We start from the raw sequence: 21389 nt of genomic DNA on the forward strand, positions 1-21389 counted from the left end.
TCCTGTGGGTCCAGACCTCCTGTGTTCCCTCTGCCATGACGTTCCACTCTTCAGCCCATAGCACACTGCTCTCTTGCCTGTGGCACCCTGTTCCTTAGCCCTTCAGGCTGTCGCCACACAGCCAACCCTAGTCCTCTCCCCAGAACTGACCTCCAGAGCCTGAGTCTCAGCACCTAGTCCCTGCCTGAGCATCTCAGACTATGGTGTCTGGGGCAGTGGAACAGATGTTTTGTGTGACTCTCACTCTACTTTGCCCTGCTCAGTGCAGGTGCTGCACCTTTCTTGGTTACTTTGAGGTCCCTCCATCCTAGGTGATCTTCCTGTCAGTTAGGAGGCTTCCAAGGATGTGGCTTCCTTTTCTCTTTTATAGCTCCCTCTCAGGAATGCTTGCCCCATCCTATTCCTTTTCTCTCTCTCTCTCTCTTTTTTTCTTTTAGGTCAAGAGTTCCTTGCTCTTCTTGGAGGTTTAAGTTCTTCTGCCAGTGTTCAGTAGATGTTCTGTGCAAATCATTTTACATGTAGATGTGTTTTTGGAGAAGGTGAACATGATATCTTAATCCTCTGCCATCTTGATCCTTCTTGCTTTTTCTTTTCTAAAGTAGGAATGCAAGGACATAATTTCTCCTTCAACTATCACTTCTTCAGAATTTTTACTTTTGATATACAATATTTCAATTTTCATTCAGGCCAAAATATTTAATACATGAGATATTTAAATATTATTTTTTAAATTTCTAAAACTATGGTTATCCTTTTTGGCCCTCAAATATTTGCATTAATTTTGATATCATTGTAGTCAAAGAAAAGTGTATATGACACATTTTTTTTAATTTGTTGAGATTTATTTCTTTTTGTTGCTGTTGTGTATTTATTTTGGAAATCATTAGTATCAATAGAGCCAGTTTTTAAAAACAACTTGTAAATCTGTATTCATTATGGCAAAATTTTTAAATCATCTTAATTTGCGTGTATACAGGGTTTCCATTTAATTACTTTCCAGTTGAGGGAATTGCATTAAATCTTTTAAGTCCCTACATTTCAAGATCAGAAGGACTTACTTCTTAATCATTAATATTTTTCATTTTCTCATGTGCTTTGGGACAAGATTATTTTGTCTAATATCTGATGCATAGTTTTATATATGTCCATTAAATTAAATTACTAGCTGCATGGTTCAAATTCTCTGTTTACGTGTTTATAATTAAGGGAGCAATAATTGAAGTAATTGTGTCAAAAATACTCAAAATGATGTATTGATTAGTCATTATACTTCTATACATTTTATATATGCATTTAGACCATTTATTTCATGAGCAGTTTTATACTTGTTTTGTTGGTCTAATGAATTATACTTTTTAGTTATTTTATATGTATGATATAATTTATAATAAATTCAAGAAAAAAGAAAAACATGCATACATTTCAATTTGTATACTTTTGAAAAATGCACATTTAAAGACTTAAGTACACTGGATATAAATGGGAGAAATTAACAACAAAAATATTTAAATTTAAAAAATAATAAATTGAGAATAGAGACTCACCCAAATGGATAAATTGAGGGGTGAGATTGTCTCTCTGAATGATGTATCTAAGGGTCAAGAGAAAAAGAGAGAGAAAGTGGGGAAAAAAGATTATTCTCAGAGAGAATGATTAACACCTGTGGCCCTTTAGCAAAATTTTTTTTTTGGGAAATTGTTGAAACATTTGAAAAAGAAATCAAAATTCCAAAAATCCCACAAATGATAATACAAAAAAAAATATTGCCTCTGGAAATTAGAAAAAACAATTGATCAAAGATAAATAGAAAGGAGGAAACTCCTTTATTTAAAATTTTGGAAAGATAAGTAAACACTAGCCCTCTCCCCACCACCAAAGGAAAAGGTAATATAGAAAATTATTTTATATTAACTTATTTTTCAGGCTTTTAGGTAATTGCTTATGGGTTACATTATCATTCTATTGACAAATATTTTCAGTAACATAAAGCAATGAAACTATATAACATTATGCATACATCTAAGAGAAGAATAGTGGTCTTTACTACTATTAGATATCATCCATTATTTTGGGTATAGGTGAGAACAACTTCCTCATTATAAAAACAATAAATGTTCATTTTATCAACAATCAAGTGATACAGATAGATAATTTGAAAGCAGTGAAAAAACAATTTAATTCTCAGTATTGAGATAATCATAGTTGATATATATAATAAAATCATCCTTGTATATGTAGGAAGGGGTAAGTCATGAGGGTCTTTTAATGTCAACCAATATTACTGACCAAAATAATTTTAATAGGTGAAAATTATCCACAGTGTGATAATGTATTTAATTTGGGCATTTGTGTTGATTTTTATTCATTGCATAACTATAATTACCATCATGCATTATTTTCTTGGGATTCATTTTCAGAAATGGTATTACTAAAGTGAAGGAAATAAATGCTTTTAAGGAGCGTTAAAACAATTTCATAAAGTTGAGCAGAATCACCCTCCCAAAAACAGCTTAAGAGAGCTCTATATTTCTGAACTCCTTTAGACTTTTTCTTGAAATCAAAACCATAAAATTATATATAAATATATGTGGATAGATATCTTTCCTATTGTTATTGAACCTATTTGAATGGAAAAAAATTACCTCATTGAATAAAATAGCTTTGTGTTGCAAGGTAATAAATTATTAGTCATAGATGGTAGAAATATACTGCCATCCCTCTGAGAGGTGTTTTTCCCTTTGAAATATGATTTACATATATTTGATCAATGAGTATGTTTCTCTTTCTGCCATGAATCTATGAAATATTTCTTATGGTATTCCCCTATAGTGATATTTTGGATATTACCCTAATGAGCAATCTTTTACTTCAAAACACCTCAGTTAAATGAAGTTCACTCCCATATAACTCATTATATTTCATCACAGCACTTGGTTTATTTTTTTTCAACTTGATAGCAGTTGCCACTAATGTAACTGTAGCTTTTCTTATTTTTTAACTGTGATCCTCTAAGTTCTTTGAGGCCAGAGGCATATATATCTTACTCAACCTCTCTTTTTTAAATGAGGTATAGTTGATTTACAATATTTCATTAGTTTCAGGTGTACAGCATGATTTAGTTTTTTGGGGGGAGTTATTATATCCAATATATCATAATAATTTATCATTCTCATAGCTCTATTATTCAGTTGAAGTATGAACATCATACTTTCTTGTGTTTAGACTTGGAAACTATTAGAATCATGCCTATCTTTACTTAAAGTTGTTTCAAACTTCCACAAAAATAAGAAAATAGAACAAGCTTTCTTTTAAAATCCAATACTGGAAATTATTATGATTTTTTGATAATTTAAATGGGAAAAAAAAAGCATTCCATTTCTGAAAATTCATTTTAATTACACCTAAAGTTATCAGCCATAGAGTTGATTGTCTAGAGAGGAGTCAGCAAGTGATGCTTGTCTGAGATTTTCAAAATAATTACTTTGAAATGTAGAAGTAAAAGGAAGGAGAAGCAGATTTCTTTTTATATCTACCAATGTTGACACTAATAAAGGAGCTGGAGAATGTGTAGGATACTTTCAAAGAACTACAGTATGCTAAATATAGTGGATTTGGGAGTTAGTGTATGACACAAATGAGTTAATTCTACAAGTTATTCTCCATCTTGTTTTACCTCACTCAAATTATGCCAAAACTTGTATAACTCATTTTTTTTTTTCCTGTAGTCTCCTACTATCTTCCAAAGATACATCATGTGAGAGGTGAACCCAACTTTTTTTTTTTTTTGAGTAGTCAATTGTGCCAACACCACTTCTTGTTGAGTCAGTTGTGGTTGATGAGTCAAAGATTCAAAAGAGGGGAATCCATGTGCAGGGTGCTCTTTTCCTCTGAAGGTCCCAGGAGGAGGTCATACTGCTCCCCAGTCTTCTAGGACCTTCCCCAGAAGCAACAAGGACCTAGCCCCATCTCAGCCCTTCATTGGGTTCCTGGTAGCCTGGAAGGCCAAACCCATTCATATCAGGCAATGCCAACTTTACTCAAAAAGGATGATGGTTTTATAGACCAAACTCTTTCCATAATTTCCAGCATTCTAATCTTTACCCCAGATTTCAGTAGTAGTGGAATATTTTCTAATAAGTTATCTGCTGACCTATAGGGAAGAAAGTGCTATAGCATGTTTTCCTAATGGCAGTCCTATGACTATCATTACATAGTCAACAGGCAGGCCCAGTAGTGTCTTTGCTCTGGAGAGAAGTGTAGATCAGAGAGGGAGGGGGATGAGAAAAACTCAAGTTCACCACTGTCTCAAAGATCTTTACCCATGATTGCATAATTTAGGAAGGAAAAATATGAAATAGGAAAAACTACATGTTAAAGGCAAGTAATATTTAAAAAAATAATAGCATTTTACTCAAAGTCCAGACATGTACATTTTTCTTCTTTGGGGACTGTATAAATAAAGTGATATTATTTCAAAGAATGAATGCAAATAATTCATATTTATCTCTCTATACACATACATATGTACTTCTTCACATCTTACTTTGGTTCTAGCAGTTACTGTGCTCCTTGTAGCCATCACTCCCAGTGTACTAATGGAATGTAACATAAAACCTGTGCTTGTGTTGGAAATGATTGCATCGTAAACACAGTTGTGTGTTCTCCAGAAATAAACCTTTCTTTATTGATTCTTTCTGATGTTTTCTCCTGCAAGTTATCAGAAACATTTTTTACTGAGCATCTACATCAAAATTCATGTGCAACTAGCCTGCCCAGTCAAGCATTGCATTCTTTATTTTGTATTCAGGACAATCAAATGATTCTACTTAGTTTGAGTGGCACTCTGCCACATGCAGATTACAGCATGAGGGGAACTCGGAAGAATCACTGAAGCTAACCATACATTACATGCATGGTGCACACCAGATGTCTCTTCTTACATTGTTATGGTTTCATAAGCTACACTGACATTGTCATTAAATTCAGAAATTTGATTCTGCTCACTTCACCATCTTTAAAATAGACAACTCTGAAGGTTGTTGCTTTAACAAATAGAATTTGCATATAAAGAGAGTTCTACCACCAACACTTGTAAATAATTATGTTATTCCATTTATTCATAATGAGTAATAAAAAAGTCACTTCAGAAGTAAGAAATCACACCAAGCCAGAGCGTGAAGAAATTCTAAAAGTTGTATCACTGTTTTCTCTACTATAGTGTGCTAACATAAAACAACCACTTCCTGGCCTCTCTGTTACTCACTGTTGGAGTCAATTGTGTTTTATTGTGTGTGCTAACATATATGACTGAGTCCGTAAAAATGCTACAAATTGAATAAGACTGAAGCATTCTCCTCATTAAAGTTTGTGTAGCTTAGTTTTATAGCTAATTTGGCTTTGTGGTATAAAGTTGGAAATGTTGTTTTTCCCTTAATTATGCCATTGATGGCTTTCTGACAAGTGGATCTAATACTTAGGCTTGCCCAAATAATGCTGTGAAGGTCTGAAACATGAGGAATGCTCATGTTCTTGGAGCATTGCTTTTCCATTATAAATGATACAGGAATTTCAACTACTGTCATTTCACAGTAATCAAAAATTCACTGAAGATTAAAAATGTATTGTTTTTAGAAAGAGCTATTGAATAGAAGGCTTGGGTGTTAAGATAATGAGTGTTCAACCTATTTCTCTCATTTGTTTATGCGTTTCTAAGTTCAACTTTAGCTTAAATTATTTAAAAGTTTTTAGATTTATTAATAATGATTTATTTAAGGCTGGCACATGTGGCATATAGAAGTTTCTGGGCTAAGGGTTGAACAGAGCTGCAGCTATGGCTTATGCCACAGCCATGGCAACACTGGATTTGAGCTGCATCTGTGACCTACACTGTAGCTTATGGCTATTCCAGATCCTTAATTGACTGAATGAGGCCAGGGATCAAAGAGACAATGAGGGATCCTTCATCTGCTGAGCGACAATGGGTACTTCTATTAATGATGCTTTGATGACTTTTTTGTCAAATAAATTGTTAGTTAAAATATATGAATATTATCTAACTATGGTTTTCTCTGGTTGAGTGTCTGCTAATATATTTAATTATGCTCTTCTGCTCACTATTTAAAAGACAAACATCCTAGAGAGTTGTTTGTTCTATCTTCCCAGTCATTAATTCATTCCTCTGCATTGTTCATTCTGCTCTTTATTGCCTTTAGCTCAGTTTGAATCTCTGCAAATTAATTTTCTAGTTTTTCTTGGCTCCTCCTTATATTTTCTAGTTCCTCTCTAAAGGAATCTGCATTACTGTTTATATCCTCTCTTCATTCCTTCAGTATTTTCACTATATCCCTTTTGAACTCAATGTCTGTCAGACTGCAGAGGTCTCTTTCATTGTTGACGGCTTTAGGTGAATTCTCCTATTGCTTTAATTGGGAATGGTTTCTGAACTTCTTCATCTTGCTTGTGTTTTTCTTTTTCTGTGAGTTTGGGGAAGCCAGACTATAGTCTTGTAAGGCTACTTCTATGCAATAGTACCCCTTTGTATTTTTTTGGGGGGTTACTATTTATTTTTAGTGTAAGAGTTTCAATATTTGCTGTATCTTTCCTTGGTGTGAGCAGGCTTTCTCCAGCAATGGAGCAAGATGGTGGAGGAGTAAGAGGTCATGCTCACCTTCTCCCACAAACACATCAAAAAACCACATCTACATGTAAAATGACTCAACAGAACACCAACTGAATTCTGGCAGAAGTTAATCCTCCAAAATGGGCAAGAAATTCTTGGCATAACTGGGAAGAACAAAAGAAAAGAAGAGAGAGAGAGAAAAGGAATCAGAATGGGACTAGCATTCCCTAGAAGGAGCTGTGAAGGAGAAAAGGAACTCTCATCCTGAGAAGCCACCTAACTGACGGAGAGACCATCTGAGTTGAAAGGACCTCAAAGTCACCAGAAAAAGCACAGCAGCTAAACTGAGAACAGCAAAGCAGAATGAGTGTTGCACAGAGCAGCTGAACCACCAGCCTGGACACCACAGCCTGAGATGCCTAGGCAGGGGCTGGGCCCTTATACTTAGGCTCTGGATGTCAGTTCCTGGGAGAGGACTGGAGTTGCCTGTGTGGAGACAGCCTAAGGGGCTAAGGAGCAGTGCACCTTCGGTGAGGGAGTGGTACACTACAGGCTGGGGAGGGGAATACCACAGCAGAGGGAACGCAGGAGAAGGTCTATACCTGTAGGACCAGAGGGCCATTGTTGGGGAGGGCGAGAGGAGGAGGGGTAGACCACCATAGGAATTTCCCTATACTAGAGAGTGCTCATGCCCATGGGCTCTCAGAGGGCTGGATGGCTCTGGCACAGACTATGGGAGGTGAGAATCATTTTGCTCATTTAGGGGAGACTGGTGCTTCTTGTGCAGGCCACTGGTGGCCAGGCACCTCTTGTGTGGTATAAGGGCATCATGGGGCTAAGTGCAACGTGGTGCCTCTTGCATGATCTACTGGCAGGGACAGACTGTGGCAGTCAACTCAGAGGCCAGAGGGAGACATGGCTTTCCACCACTGGGGGCCTGTGAGTGGGCTCCACCTGCGACCCTAGTCACCTCAGGGGTTGGCCAAAAAGTAAAAAAGGGGCACTGTAACCAAACACCATACACTGCTGCTCTCGCTCCCTTGGGAACACACCTGCCCTGCGGCTGCCACTGCCAAATGCTCTGGGAAGCACCCCAACACTTGGTCACTGTCCCTTCCCAAGATCTTACAACTAGGAGCAGCAGATACAGCACCTCCTGTTTGGGATAAGTGGGACACTGTGCTTCTTGTGTGGTCTGCAGGTGGCAGGGCAAACAGCTGCAGTTATATCTGATTCCAAAGGTGGGAGTGGCCCAATGCCACTGGGAATACTTGAAAAAAAATCACTTCCAGCCCCAACCAACTCAAAGGGTACTACAGAGAAGGACATTGTGATGGAATACTACCTGTTGTTGCTCTCGCTCCCCTGGGTGCACACCTGCCCTGCTGCTGCCAATTTTTGTAATCTATCAGTCATCCTCAAAAATGCAATTCTCAGTAAATCTCAGCCTCCATATTTCATTGTTACTCTTTTGATGATTCAGTGGTTTGACAGTAGATTATCTTTATGCTTTAATTTACATGGATTTAATCACTAGTAAGATTGATCCTCTTTGCATATGTTTGCCAGACGTCTGTCTTCTCTTAAGTTTTATCTGTGTCATTTGTCCATTTGCTGAGATACCAATTTTATTCACTTCTTATATACATGAACACAAAATAATTATAGTATAGTATAAATAAAAGACATAATGTATAACTAATAACTAACAATTACTCAACATAAGAACTAAAGCAATGCCAACACATTTGGAGTCCATCTAGTGTGAACCTTATGCTGTAAAGAGATAATTTTTATCAACAATATTTTTTTACAAGTATTTGTTTTTCTACTTTGTTGCTTTTGTTATGAATTTTTATAAATACTTCAACTATTAAGCTGAAAATAATAAGCATTGAGCAAATTTGCAAATGAATTTTAAATATAATTTATACTGATAATAATTTATAGCTCTGTAATTTTAATCTTACCATCCAGAAGCATCTTTGCATTTATTCAAATGTTCCATAATATCTCTTGTAAAGTTTTACTTTTTTCTTTTAGATCCTTGAAGTGATTTGTTCATTTATTCAAATTTATCTTTTACTATTATAATAAATAAGAACTATATTATATTTTTTGTTTTTACTGGTATATTTCTAAGCAATTTCACATGCTGTGGGCACAGCCAAAAAAAAACCCAAGCCAAAAAACAAACAAAAAGAGAGTTTCCTACTGGCTCAGTGGGTGAAGGGTCCAGCTGCTCTTTTTTTGTTTTTTTCTGAGTATATTCAGTAATTGACTAGCTAATTAAGCTTTGGTTTCATTGCAAACCAAAAGTGATTTGGTTCAGTATTACTGAATGTAAGTGATTCCTTCAGTATTTCTGAAAGAATTATATCATATTGTATTAAGATGATTTTATCTCATACTTTCCAATAGCTATTCATTTTATTGTTGTGCCTTGTCAAGGCTTAATAAGGGGCACGGTTCCTTGTGATATTATAATTATAATGCCTGTAATTTGGATGAAATATTTCTTATTCCCTATTCATATTATTGGTATTTATTGAGGTATATTGTTTTCAAAAAAGCACCTATATCCTCATATTGTGCATTTTATGATTTTGTTTTTTTTCTATCAGAAACGGATTTTCTTTTTTAGTAAATATATTTTTCTTTATTTCTGTCAATCATCTGTCCTTAACACTGCAACTTATTTTCTGGATGGGTTGACTTCCTAAAGAATTATAACATACTGTTGACAAGTCTCATCCTGTTTCCAGATTTTATCTCAAACAAATTTGGACCCAGGATAGAGGGTCTTTCATTCATGTTGTATATGATACAGACCTTCAACATCTAATATAACAGAAACTGAGTCAGGGGAAAAGGGCTTCTTTTGTTTATTTTCAACATTCTCTTTTCTGTTTTATAGCACATGTAGCCTACAAGTGCATTTTTCTTTCTCTCATTGGCTTAGGAGTTAGTGAAAATTCCCTCAGATTATGGAAAAGGACCTCAGTTTTTTGTTGTTGTTGTCTTTTGTTTTTTCTGAATATACACATGTATTTTTCCAGTGAGACTTGAATACTCTCATAGAATAATTTCGAATATTTTTTCCTTTTGGAATTAATTTCCCATTAAATACTTATATATTAATGTGGGTAGAATGGGACCAATGGGGGTGTTTTTTTTAAAATTTATCATAAATTCATACTGTTTCTCTGTTATTTATAGCAAGGTAAGTTACTGTGGTCATTGTACAGTACTCAGAGAGAGGAAAAAATAATCATAAAATATGATGCGGGGAATGAACCAGTGATGTTTATTAATTAGGATGTCTCTGACTGAAAGTAAAAGAAAACTGAAGTCAAATGCTGAAACAACAATATAATGTATTGCTTCATACAACATGTATGGAAGACTTGGTTTATTAATCCAGTGGCTCTCAACAGCAGTATCAAAGGCCCAAATTCTATCAGTCACTCTGCTGTCTATGTTATAAAATTTTTGAGTCTATTTTTTGGTCTCATTGTGGAAAGCTGCCACTTGCTATAGGATTGCAAGTGGCCTGATTCACTTCTTAAGTAGGGAAAGTGATAAACACCTCTTCACCACCCCTTCCCTTCATTTTAATTATGTTAGCCTTGCTCACATGCTCCATTGAGCCAATAACAAGCACTGAGGCGATATCCTCATACTGATTCCATATACTGTTTCAGCCCTAGATTCCTGGGCTAGCAGTGCATCTAGGATTACTAATGATGGCTCTCAATAATCAGAATTTACATCCAAGCCCATTGCTACTATTGCAAAGAGAAGAACGCAGACTCTTTATGATGTTGCATTGATTCCCTAAACTTTATCATATGCTATCTTATATTGAAAGCATGTATCTTTGGGCAGTGTTCCCTTCCAGTGAGAACAAAGCTTACCTTTAAAGGTAAAACTGTTTTTTATCTCTTAGTATTTTTCAGGAATGGACAGTGCTCTATAAGTGCTTTTTTATGGACATTTGCTAGGTGAAGGAAATAATTTCCTATTTCCCATTTTATTTATTTATTTAGTTTGTTAGTTATTTGGGAAATATACAATCATAGTTTCATTAGTTTTTATTTTGAAATCAGCTCTTCAAAAGCCACATCTTTTTTTTGGCCCCTTATTTTTTAATTACTTAATGAATTTTATTATCTTTATAGATATACAGCCATCATCACAACCAAATTTTATATTCATTTCCATCCCAAACACTCAGTACATCTCCTACCCCCAACCTGTCTCCTTTGGAAACTATAAGTTTTTCAAAGACTCTGAGATAGTATCTGTTCTGCATAGAAGTTCATTGTGTCCTTTTCTTAGATTACACATGTAAGTGAAAGCATTTGATGTTGGTGTCTCACTGTATGACTGACTTCACTTGGCATGATTATTTCCAGGTCCATCCATGCTGCTAAAAATGCCGGTATTTCATTCCTTTTAATGGTTGAGTAATATATTCCATTGTGTATATGTACCACTTCCTCTTGATCCACTCCTCTGTCGATGGACATTTAGGTTGTTTCCATGTCTTGGCTGTTGCAAATAGTGCTGCAATGAACATTGGAGTACAGGTGTCTTTTCAAGTCATGGTTTTCCCTGGATAGATGCTCAGAAGTGGGAAGGCTGGATCAAATGGTAGTTCTATTTTTAGCATTCTGAGGAATCTCCACATTGTTTTCCACAGTGGTTGCACCAATTTACACTCCCACCAGCAGTGTACTAGGGTTCCTTTTTCTCCACACCCTCTCTAGCACTTATTGTTTGTAGACCTTTTGATGATAGCCATTCTGGCCAGTGTAAGGTAGTGTCTCATAGTGGTTTTTATTTTCATTTATCTAATAATTAGTGATGTTAAATATATTTTCAGGTCATCTGTATGTCTTCTTTGGAGAATTGTTTAGATCTTCTGCCCATTTTCTGATGGGGTTGTTTGTTTTTTTTGCTACTGAGCCATAGGAGATATTTATTGGAGATTAATCCCTTGTAAATTGATTCATTTGCAAAAATTTTCTCCTATTTTGTGGGTTGTCTTTTTGTTTTGTTTAGGGTTTCCTTTGCTGTGCAGAAACTTTTAAGTTTAATTAAGTCCCATTTTTTAAATTTTGTTTTTATTGTCATTACTCTAAGGTGTGGATCTGAGAAGATGTTGCTGTCATTTATGTTGGAGAGTGTTTGGCCTATGTTTTCTCTAAGAGTTTTATAATATCTGTTCTTATATGTAGGTCTTTAATACACTTCAAGTTTGTTCTTGAGTATGGTGTTATAAGGGTTCTAATTTCATTCTTTTAGATGTGGCTGTCCAGATTTCCCAGAACCAATTATTGAATACGCTGTCTTTTCTCCAATGTATATCCTTGCCTCCTTTGTCATAGATTAGTTGACTATAGGCACATGGGTTTGATTCTGGGCTTTCTATCCTGTCCACTGATCTATATTTCTGTCTTTGTGCCAGCACCATACAGTTTTGATGACTGTTGTTTTGTAGAATAATCTGAAGTCAGGGAGCCTGATTCCTCCAGATCCATTTTTGTTTTTCAGTATGTCTTTGGCTATTCTGGGTCTTTTGTGCATCCAAACAAACTTTAAAATATTTTGTTCAAGTTCTGTAAAAAATGTCCTTGGTAATGTGATAAGAATAGCATTGAATCTGTAGATTGCCTTGGGTAGTACAGTCATTTTGATAATATTGATTCTTCCTATCCAAGAGTATGTCTTTCCATCTATTTGTGTCATCTTTGATTTCTTTCATCAGTGTCTTATAGTTTTCAGAGTACAGGTCTTTTGTCTCTAGGTAGGTTTATTGCTAGGTATTTTATTCTTTTTGATGCAATTGTAAATGGGATTGCTTCCCTAATTTCTCTTTTGGATCTTTTATTGTTAGTATATGGAAATGCCATCAATTTCTGTGTATTAATTTTGTATCCTGCGACTTTGCCAAATTCCTGGATGAGCTCTAACAGTTTTCTGGCAGAATCTTTAGGATTCTCTAGGTATGGTATCATGTCATCTGCAAATAGTGATAGTTTTACTTCTTCCTTTCCAATTTGCATTCCTTTTATTTCTTTTACTTCTCTGATTGCTGTGGCTAGGACTTCCAAAACTATGTTCAATAGTAGTGGTGAGAGAGGACATCCTTGTCCTTTCCTGATCTCAGCAGGAATTCTTTCAGCTTTTTACCACTGAAAATGATGTTAGCTGTGGGTTTTTCATAGATGGCCTTTATTATGTTGAGGTAGGTTCCCTCTATGCCCACGTTCTGAAGGGTTTTTATCAGAAATGGGGCTCGGATTTTGTCAAAGTCTTTTTCTCCATCTCTTGAGAGAATCATATTGTTTTTATTCTTCTGTTGGTTAATGTGGTGTATCACACTTATTGATTTGTGGATGTTGAAGAATTCTTGCATCCCTGGGATAAATCCGACTTGATCATGATGTACAATTCTTTTAATGTAATGTTGGATTTGGTTTGCTAGTATTTTGTTGGGGAATTTTGCATCTATGTTCACCAATGAAATTGGCCTTTAATTTTCTTTTCTTGTGGCATCTTTGTCTGGTTTTGGTATCAGGGTGATGGTAGTGTCCCTTCTTCTGCAATTTATTGGAATAGTTTCAGAAGGATAGGTGTTAGGTCTTCTCTAAATGTGTGATAGAAATCACCTGTGAAGCCATCTGGTCCTGGACTTTTGTTGGAAGTTTTTCAATCACAGTTTCAATTTCAGTACTTGTGATTGGTCCATTCATCTTTTCCATTTTATTGGCATATAGTTTCATATAGTAGTCCCTTATGACCCTTTGTATATCTGTGATGTCCTAGTTACTTTCATTTCTAATTTTATTGATTTGAGTCCTCTCTCTTTTTTGCTTGATAAGTCTGGCTAAGGGTTTATCAATTTTGTTGATCTTTACAAAGACCCAGCTTTTCGTTTCATTGATCTTTTCTATGGTTTTCTTCATTTCTATTTCATTGATTTCTGCTCTGATCTTTATGATTTCGTTCCCTCTGCTAACTTGAGGTCTTGTTTGTTCTTCTCTCTCTAGCTGCTTTAGATGTAAAGTTGGGTTGTTTATTGGAGCTTTTTCTTGTTTCCCGAATTGGGCTTGTATTGCTATGAACTTTCCTCTTAGAACAGCTTTTGCTGCATCCCATAGGTTTTGGAGTGTTGTATCTTTGTTGTCATTTGCTTCTCATTATTTTTTAATTTCCTCTTTGATTTCTTTAGCGATCCATTGGTTGTTTAGTAGCATGTTGTTTAGTCTCCACATGTTTGTGTTTTTTGTAGTTTTTTTGTTGTTGTTGATTTCCAGTCATATAGCGTCATTGTTGGAAATGATGCTTGATATGATTTCAATTTTCTTAAAATTATGAGGCTTTATTTGTAGCCAGGATAATATCAATCTTAGAGAATGTTCCATGTGCACTTGAGAAGAATATGTATTCTATTGCTTTGGATGGAATGTCCTATAAATATCTATTAAGTCCATCTAGTCTAATGCTTCATTCAGGGCCTGTGTTTCATACTGATTTTCTGTCTGGATGATCTGTCCATTGCCTTAAGTGGGTGTTAACATCCCCCACTATTTTTGTGTTATTGTTGATTTCTCCTTTTAAGCTTGTTAACACTTGCCTTATATATTGTGAACCTATGTTGGGTGTGTAGATATTTAAAATTGCTACAACTTCTTGGATTGGTCCTTTGATCATAAGGTAGTGACCTTCCTTGTCTCTTAAAATATTCTTTAATTTAAGGTCTATTTTGTCTGATATGAGTATTTCTACTCCAGCTTTCTTTTGATTCCCATTTGCATGGACTATTTTCTTCCATCCTCTCACTTTCAATTTGTATGTGTCCCTAGAAGTGAAGTGGGTCTCTTGAAGATAGTATGTATATGGGTTTCATTTTTGTTTCCATTCAGCCAGTCTGTGTCTTTTGGTTGGGACATTTAGTCCATTAACATTTAAGGTAATTATTGACATATATGTTCTTACCCCCATTTTTATTAATTGCTTTGGATTTTTTTTTGCTCTTTTTTCTTCCCTTCTTCTCTTGTTCTCTCCTCTTGTGGTTTGATGACTATCTTTAGTGTCGTATTTGAGTTGATGTTTCTTATTTGTGTGTGTATGAATTATAGTTTTTTGATATGCAGTTATTCTGAAGTTTTGACGTAAGAGTCTATATATATATATGAGATTGTTTTAAGTTGTTGGTCTCTTAATTGCAAGTGCATCTTCAGCGTCCTGCATTTATACCCTCCTCTTCTCACAATTTCTGATTTTGGTGGCATAATTGTGCATGGATGACTTCGTGTCTTTATTGTATATATACTTTTACTGGTGAGCCTTGTCATTTGTGTTATTTTTGTTTCTGGTTGTGCCTTTTTTTTTTTTTTCTGCCTAGAGAAGTTCCTTTAGTATTTTTTGTAAAGCTGTTTTAGTGCTGCTGCTGAATTCTCCTAGCTTTTGCTTATCTGTAAAACTTTTGACTTCTCCTTTAATATGAATGAGAGCCTTGCTGGGTAACGTAATCTTGGTTTTTCCTTTCATCATGTGAAATATATCATGCCATTCCCTTCTGCCTGCAGACTTTTTGCTGAAAAATCTGCCAATAACCTCATTGGCATTCCCTTGTATGTTATTTGTTTCTTTTCCCTAGCTGCTTTCAATATTTTCTCTTTGTCTTTAATTTTGGTCAGTTTGATTAATATGTGTCTCAGGGTGTTCCTCCTTGGGCTTATTTTATATAGTACTCATTGTGCTTCCTGGATTTGAGTAACTGGTTCCTTTTCCATGTTAGGGAAGTTTTCAGCTTTTATCTCTTTGAATATTTTTTCTGTCCCTTTCTCTCTCTCTTTTCCTTCTGGCACCCATATAATACAGGTGTTGATGTGTTTAACCTTTTCCCAGAGTTCTATGAGACTCTCTTCATTTCTTTTCAGTCTTTTCTTCTTTTTTCTGTTCCACATCAGTAATTTCCACGTCTGTCCTCCATTTCATTTATTCATTCTTTTGCCTCCTGTATTCTACTGTTGGCTGCTTGTAATGAATTTTTTATTTCATTTATTATATTTTGCACCTCTGCTTGCTTAAGTTTTAAATCTTGTATTTCTTTGCTCTGTGTTTCCTGTAAATTATCAATCTTGCCTCCAGTTTATTTCCAATGTCTTGCATCATCTTTAGCATCAATAGTCTAAAGTCTTATTCCTGGAGGCTGATAATTTCCTGATCAATTAGCTGATTTTCTGATGTTTTTTTTATATCTCCCTTATCTGTGTTATAGTTCTCTGTCTTCATTTTTATTTGCTTTTGGTGTGGTGTCCTTTTTCTAGACAATATAGTTGTAGCCTCTCTTACTTCTGGTGTATGCCCCCCTGGTGGCTTAAATTGTTAGGGGTCTTGCTGTAGGCTTCCTGATGGGAGGGATATGTGCCTGCCCACTGGTAAGTAGGCTAATTCCTATCCCTCTGGTGGGTGGGGCTTTGTCTCTGGGTGGATTAGAGGTGGCTGTATGCCTGGGGGTCTTTAGGCAGCCTGTTTATTGATGGGCAGGGCTGTGATCCCACCTGGATTGTTGTTTGGCCTGGGGGTTCTTAGTGCTGATGTGTGGGGCCAGATTTTCCCCAAATGGCCACCTCTAGAGAAATGCACGCTGATGAATATTCCCAAGAGATTTGCCTCCAATGTCCTTCCCACACAATGAGCCCCATTCACCCCCTGTTTTCCCAAGAGATCCTCTGAGAACTGCAGTCAGGTCTGACCCAGATTCCTATGGAGTCTTTGTTTTGTCCTGGGACCCAGTGCACATGAAAGTCTGTGTGTGCCTTTCAAGGTTGGGGAATCCATTTACCCCAGTCTTGTGCAGCTCCTCTGCACAAGCCCCACTGGCCTTCAATAATAGATGCTCTAGGGGCTCTTTCTCCCAGTGCCAGATCCCCAGGCATGGGGATTTGACGTGGGGCTCAGAACTCTCACTCCTGTAGGTAAGTCTCTGTGATACAGTTACTTTCCTGTCTGTGGGCTTCCTACCCAGGAGGTATGGGATTGTTTATGTCATGTAATCATCCCTCCTACCTCTTGATGTGTCCTCCTCTTTTTCTTCTGGAGTATAATATATTTGTGAAAGTCTCCAGTCCATTTGGTTGAAGGTTGCTAAGCATTTGGTTGTAATTTTGCTGTTTTTTGAGAAAAGATGAGCTCCAGTCCTTCTATTCTGCTATCTTAATTCTATCTCACAAGCCATGTCTTTCTATGTTATTTTCTTAAATGTGGTTCTTTAGATAAGCTCCTTACTTATAGTCATTTCTTTTTTTATACCACAAAACTAGGGTTATATTCAATGCACTTTCATTAATAATCTACACAACTTAATGTTAAACCAGAAAAGGAACTGAATACAAAATTTCCCTTGAGTTTTTGATGGTTTTCAAATATCATGATGAAGGTTACCAAAAGAACTGTAAAGACAAATTTTAAATATTTTCAATAAAATGGTAAAAAATTGAATAAACACTTTTGTTTTCACACTGGGGTAAACATTTAGAACCTCAAGCTGGCCCCAGTATTTCAAAAGTGACAGGTAAATATTTACAGTAACTAGATAGGCTTTAATTACAATGATGTTGGGGGATGACTCTCCCCTGGGTAAAAATCCTCTATGATTAATTTCTCAATATAAACATGTTTTCATAAATACCATTACGATGCAAACTTGGAAACATATCTGGAATCAGGACAGGGATGAAAAATAATACACAAGTCAATCTTATTTGCAAATGATGAGACTGACAAAGGACTAATCTCCAAAATATACAAACAATTCCTATAGTTCAATATCAGAACAACAAACAACCCAATCAAATGGGCAAAAGACTTAACAGACATTTCTCCAAAGAAGACCTATAGATGGGGAAAAAACATGAAAAGATGTTCAACATCATTAACTATTAAAATAATGCAAATCAAAACTACCATGAGGTACCACCTTACACCAGCCAGAATGACCTTCATCAAAAAGTCTACAAACAATAAATACTGGAGAGGGTGTAGAGAAAATGAAACCCTCTTACATGGTTAGTGGGAATGAAAATTGGTGCAACCACTGTGGAAAACAATATGGAGATTCCTGAAAAAACTAAAAATAGAACTACCATGTGATTCAGCAATCCCATTCCTGGGCCTCTATCTGGAGAAAATCATAATTTGAAAACATACGTGCACCACAAATTCATAGCAGCACCATTTACAATTGCCAAAATATGGAAGCAACTTAAATTCCCATCAACAGAGGAATGAATAAAGAAGATTGGTACATAGATACAGCGAAATATTACTCAGCCATAAAAATAATGAAAAATGTCATTTGTGCCAATATGGATGGACCTAGAGATTATTATACTGAGTGAATTTAGACAGTCAAAAACAAACATCATATGATACCATTTATATGTGGAATCTACAAAAAGGGATAAAAATGAACTTATTTGAAGAACAGAAACAGATTCATAGACTTTGAAAACAAACTTAACATTTACCAAAGGGGACAGGTGGGTGGGGGGATGACCTAGGAGGGTTGGGATTGTCATATGCACACTGTCATATATGAAACGATTGGCCAGTGGGGACCCACTGTATAGCACAGATATCTCTATCCAATATTCCTTTATGGTCTAAATGGGAAAAAAAAATCTGAAAAAGAATGAATATGTATACACATATAACTGAATCACTTTATTGTGCAGTAGAATTTATCGCAACACTGTAAATAAACTATACTTAAATAAAACACTTTTTTAAAAAAGAAAAAATATATATTTAATTACTTGAACCAATGGAATTTTTAAAATAATTATTCATTTTATATTTATTAGCCTTATTTAGCCATATCTTCATTTTTTAAGTTCTTTCTTCTTCAAAATAAATATTTTTCTACTCTCAAACTTTTTTACAATAGTTTGCTTTCTTTGCTATAAATATGCTAATTTTTGCATCCTTCTTGTTCTCTTTCTAGCTGACTCCAACATTTCATTTGTATTATTAATTTCTCTGGCTTGTTATTGAAAAATCATAGAAATTTGAGAATGAGAAAATAATGTTGTTCCTGAGTTCTTAGAGAAAATATAAATCTATTAAGCCATTCTTCACTCTGTAGCCTAATTGTCACAAGTCTTCACCAGCATAATTTGCATTTCTTTTCCTGCTGAATAAACATGGGGTTTTTAATTCATTTTAATTTGAGAAGTGAATAAAAATTGTTAAGAAAAATGGGCATATCAAGTTTCAACTTAGGTTTTCTCACCAACAGGAAAGTTTTCTGATTCCCACAAAAGCCTCTGTGTTTCAATAAGGTATTCTGCCTAATTAGAGTTTTGTAATGACACTAACATATTAGACTATCTCATTATTTTTATTTTCACTGGTTGATTTTTAGCTCTTTTAATATGGATACTGTTTTATTCATCTCTGTATCCCCATTGTTTGATATGTTGCCATGTGCATAGGAGATGTTCTGCTGATGCTTATAAGTGTTGAGTAAATTAAAAATAGATATCTCTGAAAAGAAAAAAAATATAGTTCACATATTTCTGTTATAAATTAGACTAATACTAAGAATTAAACTGAAGAGAATTTATAAGGTGATATATAACATTTTATTATAGCAAAAATTAAATAGGCATGATAATTTACAAATACTGTAACAATCTATATGCTTTATTAACTCTGCCTTGCTCTATCTCATATGATGCACATGTACCAACACACCAATAACTCATTCTTAATTGAAGCCTATAAAGCTTAATCTTGGACAAGTAGATCATCACTTTCTACGTAGATTCAAAAGCCAAATGGGTATTTCTTCACAAATACAATATTAATGGAGCACCTATGTGATTACAAATCAGTTTAACATCACATGGATGATTTTATTTTATTTTATTTTTTTATTTTTCTTTTGTATTTTTGGGGCTGCGCCCATGACAAATGGGCACTCCCACACTAGGGGTCAAATCGGAGCTATAGCTGCCGGCCTATACCACAGCCACAACAACATGGGATCCAAGCCATGTCTGCAAACTACACCACAGCTCACAGCAATGCCAGATCCTCAACACACTGAGCAAGGCCAGTGATTGAACCTGCAACCGTGGATAATAGGTTTATTAACCACTGAGCCATGACAGGAACTCCTTCATGGACAATTTTTTTTAAATGTGTTTTTTTTTTTCCTCAACATAAATAAATGATTCGTATTCCTCTCCCTACTCCAAAAAAAAAAAAAAAAACCAAACAACCCTGTCATAAGTTTTCAATATGAGCAGTAAAGAGTCTCTTCTGCTATCCCATAAACACCAATAATTTAGAAACATAGGAACACTATATTTCCAATGGTAACAAAGCATTTTAAAGTAACAGAGCACTTCAGGACAAGTTTTTATGGAATGAAAGATAATACATACAGCATATCATTATTATAGAAATGAGATATTGCGTGGCCACAGCGTCTTGTTCCCATGTCTCACACTACCCCTGGCTGGGGCAGGCGCCGCAATGTCTCAAGCTGGGCAGACAAGTGGAACTCAACCATTAAGCAACTGAGGGGAACTCAGTTTATATGAATTACAATGAACACCCTAGGAGGCAATAATGATGGCTAGCAAATTGTGGTTTCTCAAAGTCTACACAGTGAATTAACATGCCCAATTTGTTTAGATATGTTGAAGAATGCCATGACTACAAAGGAGTGTCAATTATTTTTGTGCTTACTGCATTATCACAGCTCTCAGAGGTGGCAGTTAAGAATGCCCTACCTGTTGGAAAAAGCTAGTTTCCAAAAGATCACTAAGACCAGACACAAACTGTGGTGCACTAAAAATCAGTAAAATTTATCCAAGTTGTGATGAGTGTGAAGCTCATCAAGAAAAAACATTAGTGAGGATCAACATGCACAATTATCAGCAAGCATTGAGTCACAGCATTTAGGAAGGACTGAAGATACAGGCCATGAACAGGCCATCAGTGTGGCAAAAAAATAGCAGATTGAAAATGGTAGTGGAACAGAAGATAATGGCGACAGTTCTCACTGTAGTAATGCATCCATACGTAGTAATCAGGAAGCAGGACCTAGTAACAAATGAACCAAAACACCTGATGATTCTGGACTTGAGCTTGATAATAACAATACAACAGTGGTAATTGATCCAGTAATGGATTGTGCTAGTTATTGAATTGGTATTCACACCTCATCTTACACTTACGGAAAAAGATGACAGTGCACAGACAAGATACATAAAGACATTAGGGTAATGTTCTGTTGATCACTTATCCAAATATTTGGCTGTGAAGTTAGCTTTAGAAGAACTTTGATGCAAAGGAGAATCAAACCAAATGAATCTTGATACAGCCAGTGAGAAGCCATTTACATAGCAACAGCCAGTGACCAGTTCACTGTGTTAAATTGTTTTTTTTCTTTGGAATTGGTCAGTGAGAAATAGAGGAAAGTGAACAAGCCCATGGAACTTTATTACACACCCAAAAAGGAGCACAAATGAGCTTTACTAAACCAATTCTGAGAATGAACTTCCACATCTTCTTTATTCATTTTCCTGTAGATGGGCATTTAAGTTGCTTCCACATTTTGGCAATTGTAAATTGTTCTGCTATGAACTTTGGGATATAAGTATGTTTTCAAATTATGGTGTTCTCCAGATAGAGGCCCCAGGAATGGGATTACTCGGTCATATGTTAGTTCTATTTTTAA

General features: G+C 35.5%; 1 pseudogene; it reads left to right on the forward strand.

Moving 5' to 3' along the window:
* The first annotated feature begins 20179 nt into the window (after positions 1-20179).
* LOC125121236 (E3 ubiquitin-protein ligase RING2-like) lies at positions 20180-21180 on the forward strand (annotated as a pseudogene).
* Positions 21181-21389: the final 209 nt, after the last annotated feature.

Source organism: Phacochoerus africanus, chromosome 2 (genome assembly GCF_016906955.1).
Source record: "Phacochoerus africanus isolate WHEZ1 chromosome 2, ROS_Pafr_v1, whole genome shotgun sequence".
Lineage (NCBI taxonomy): Eukaryota > Metazoa > Chordata > Mammalia > Artiodactyla > Suidae > Phacochoerus > Phacochoerus africanus.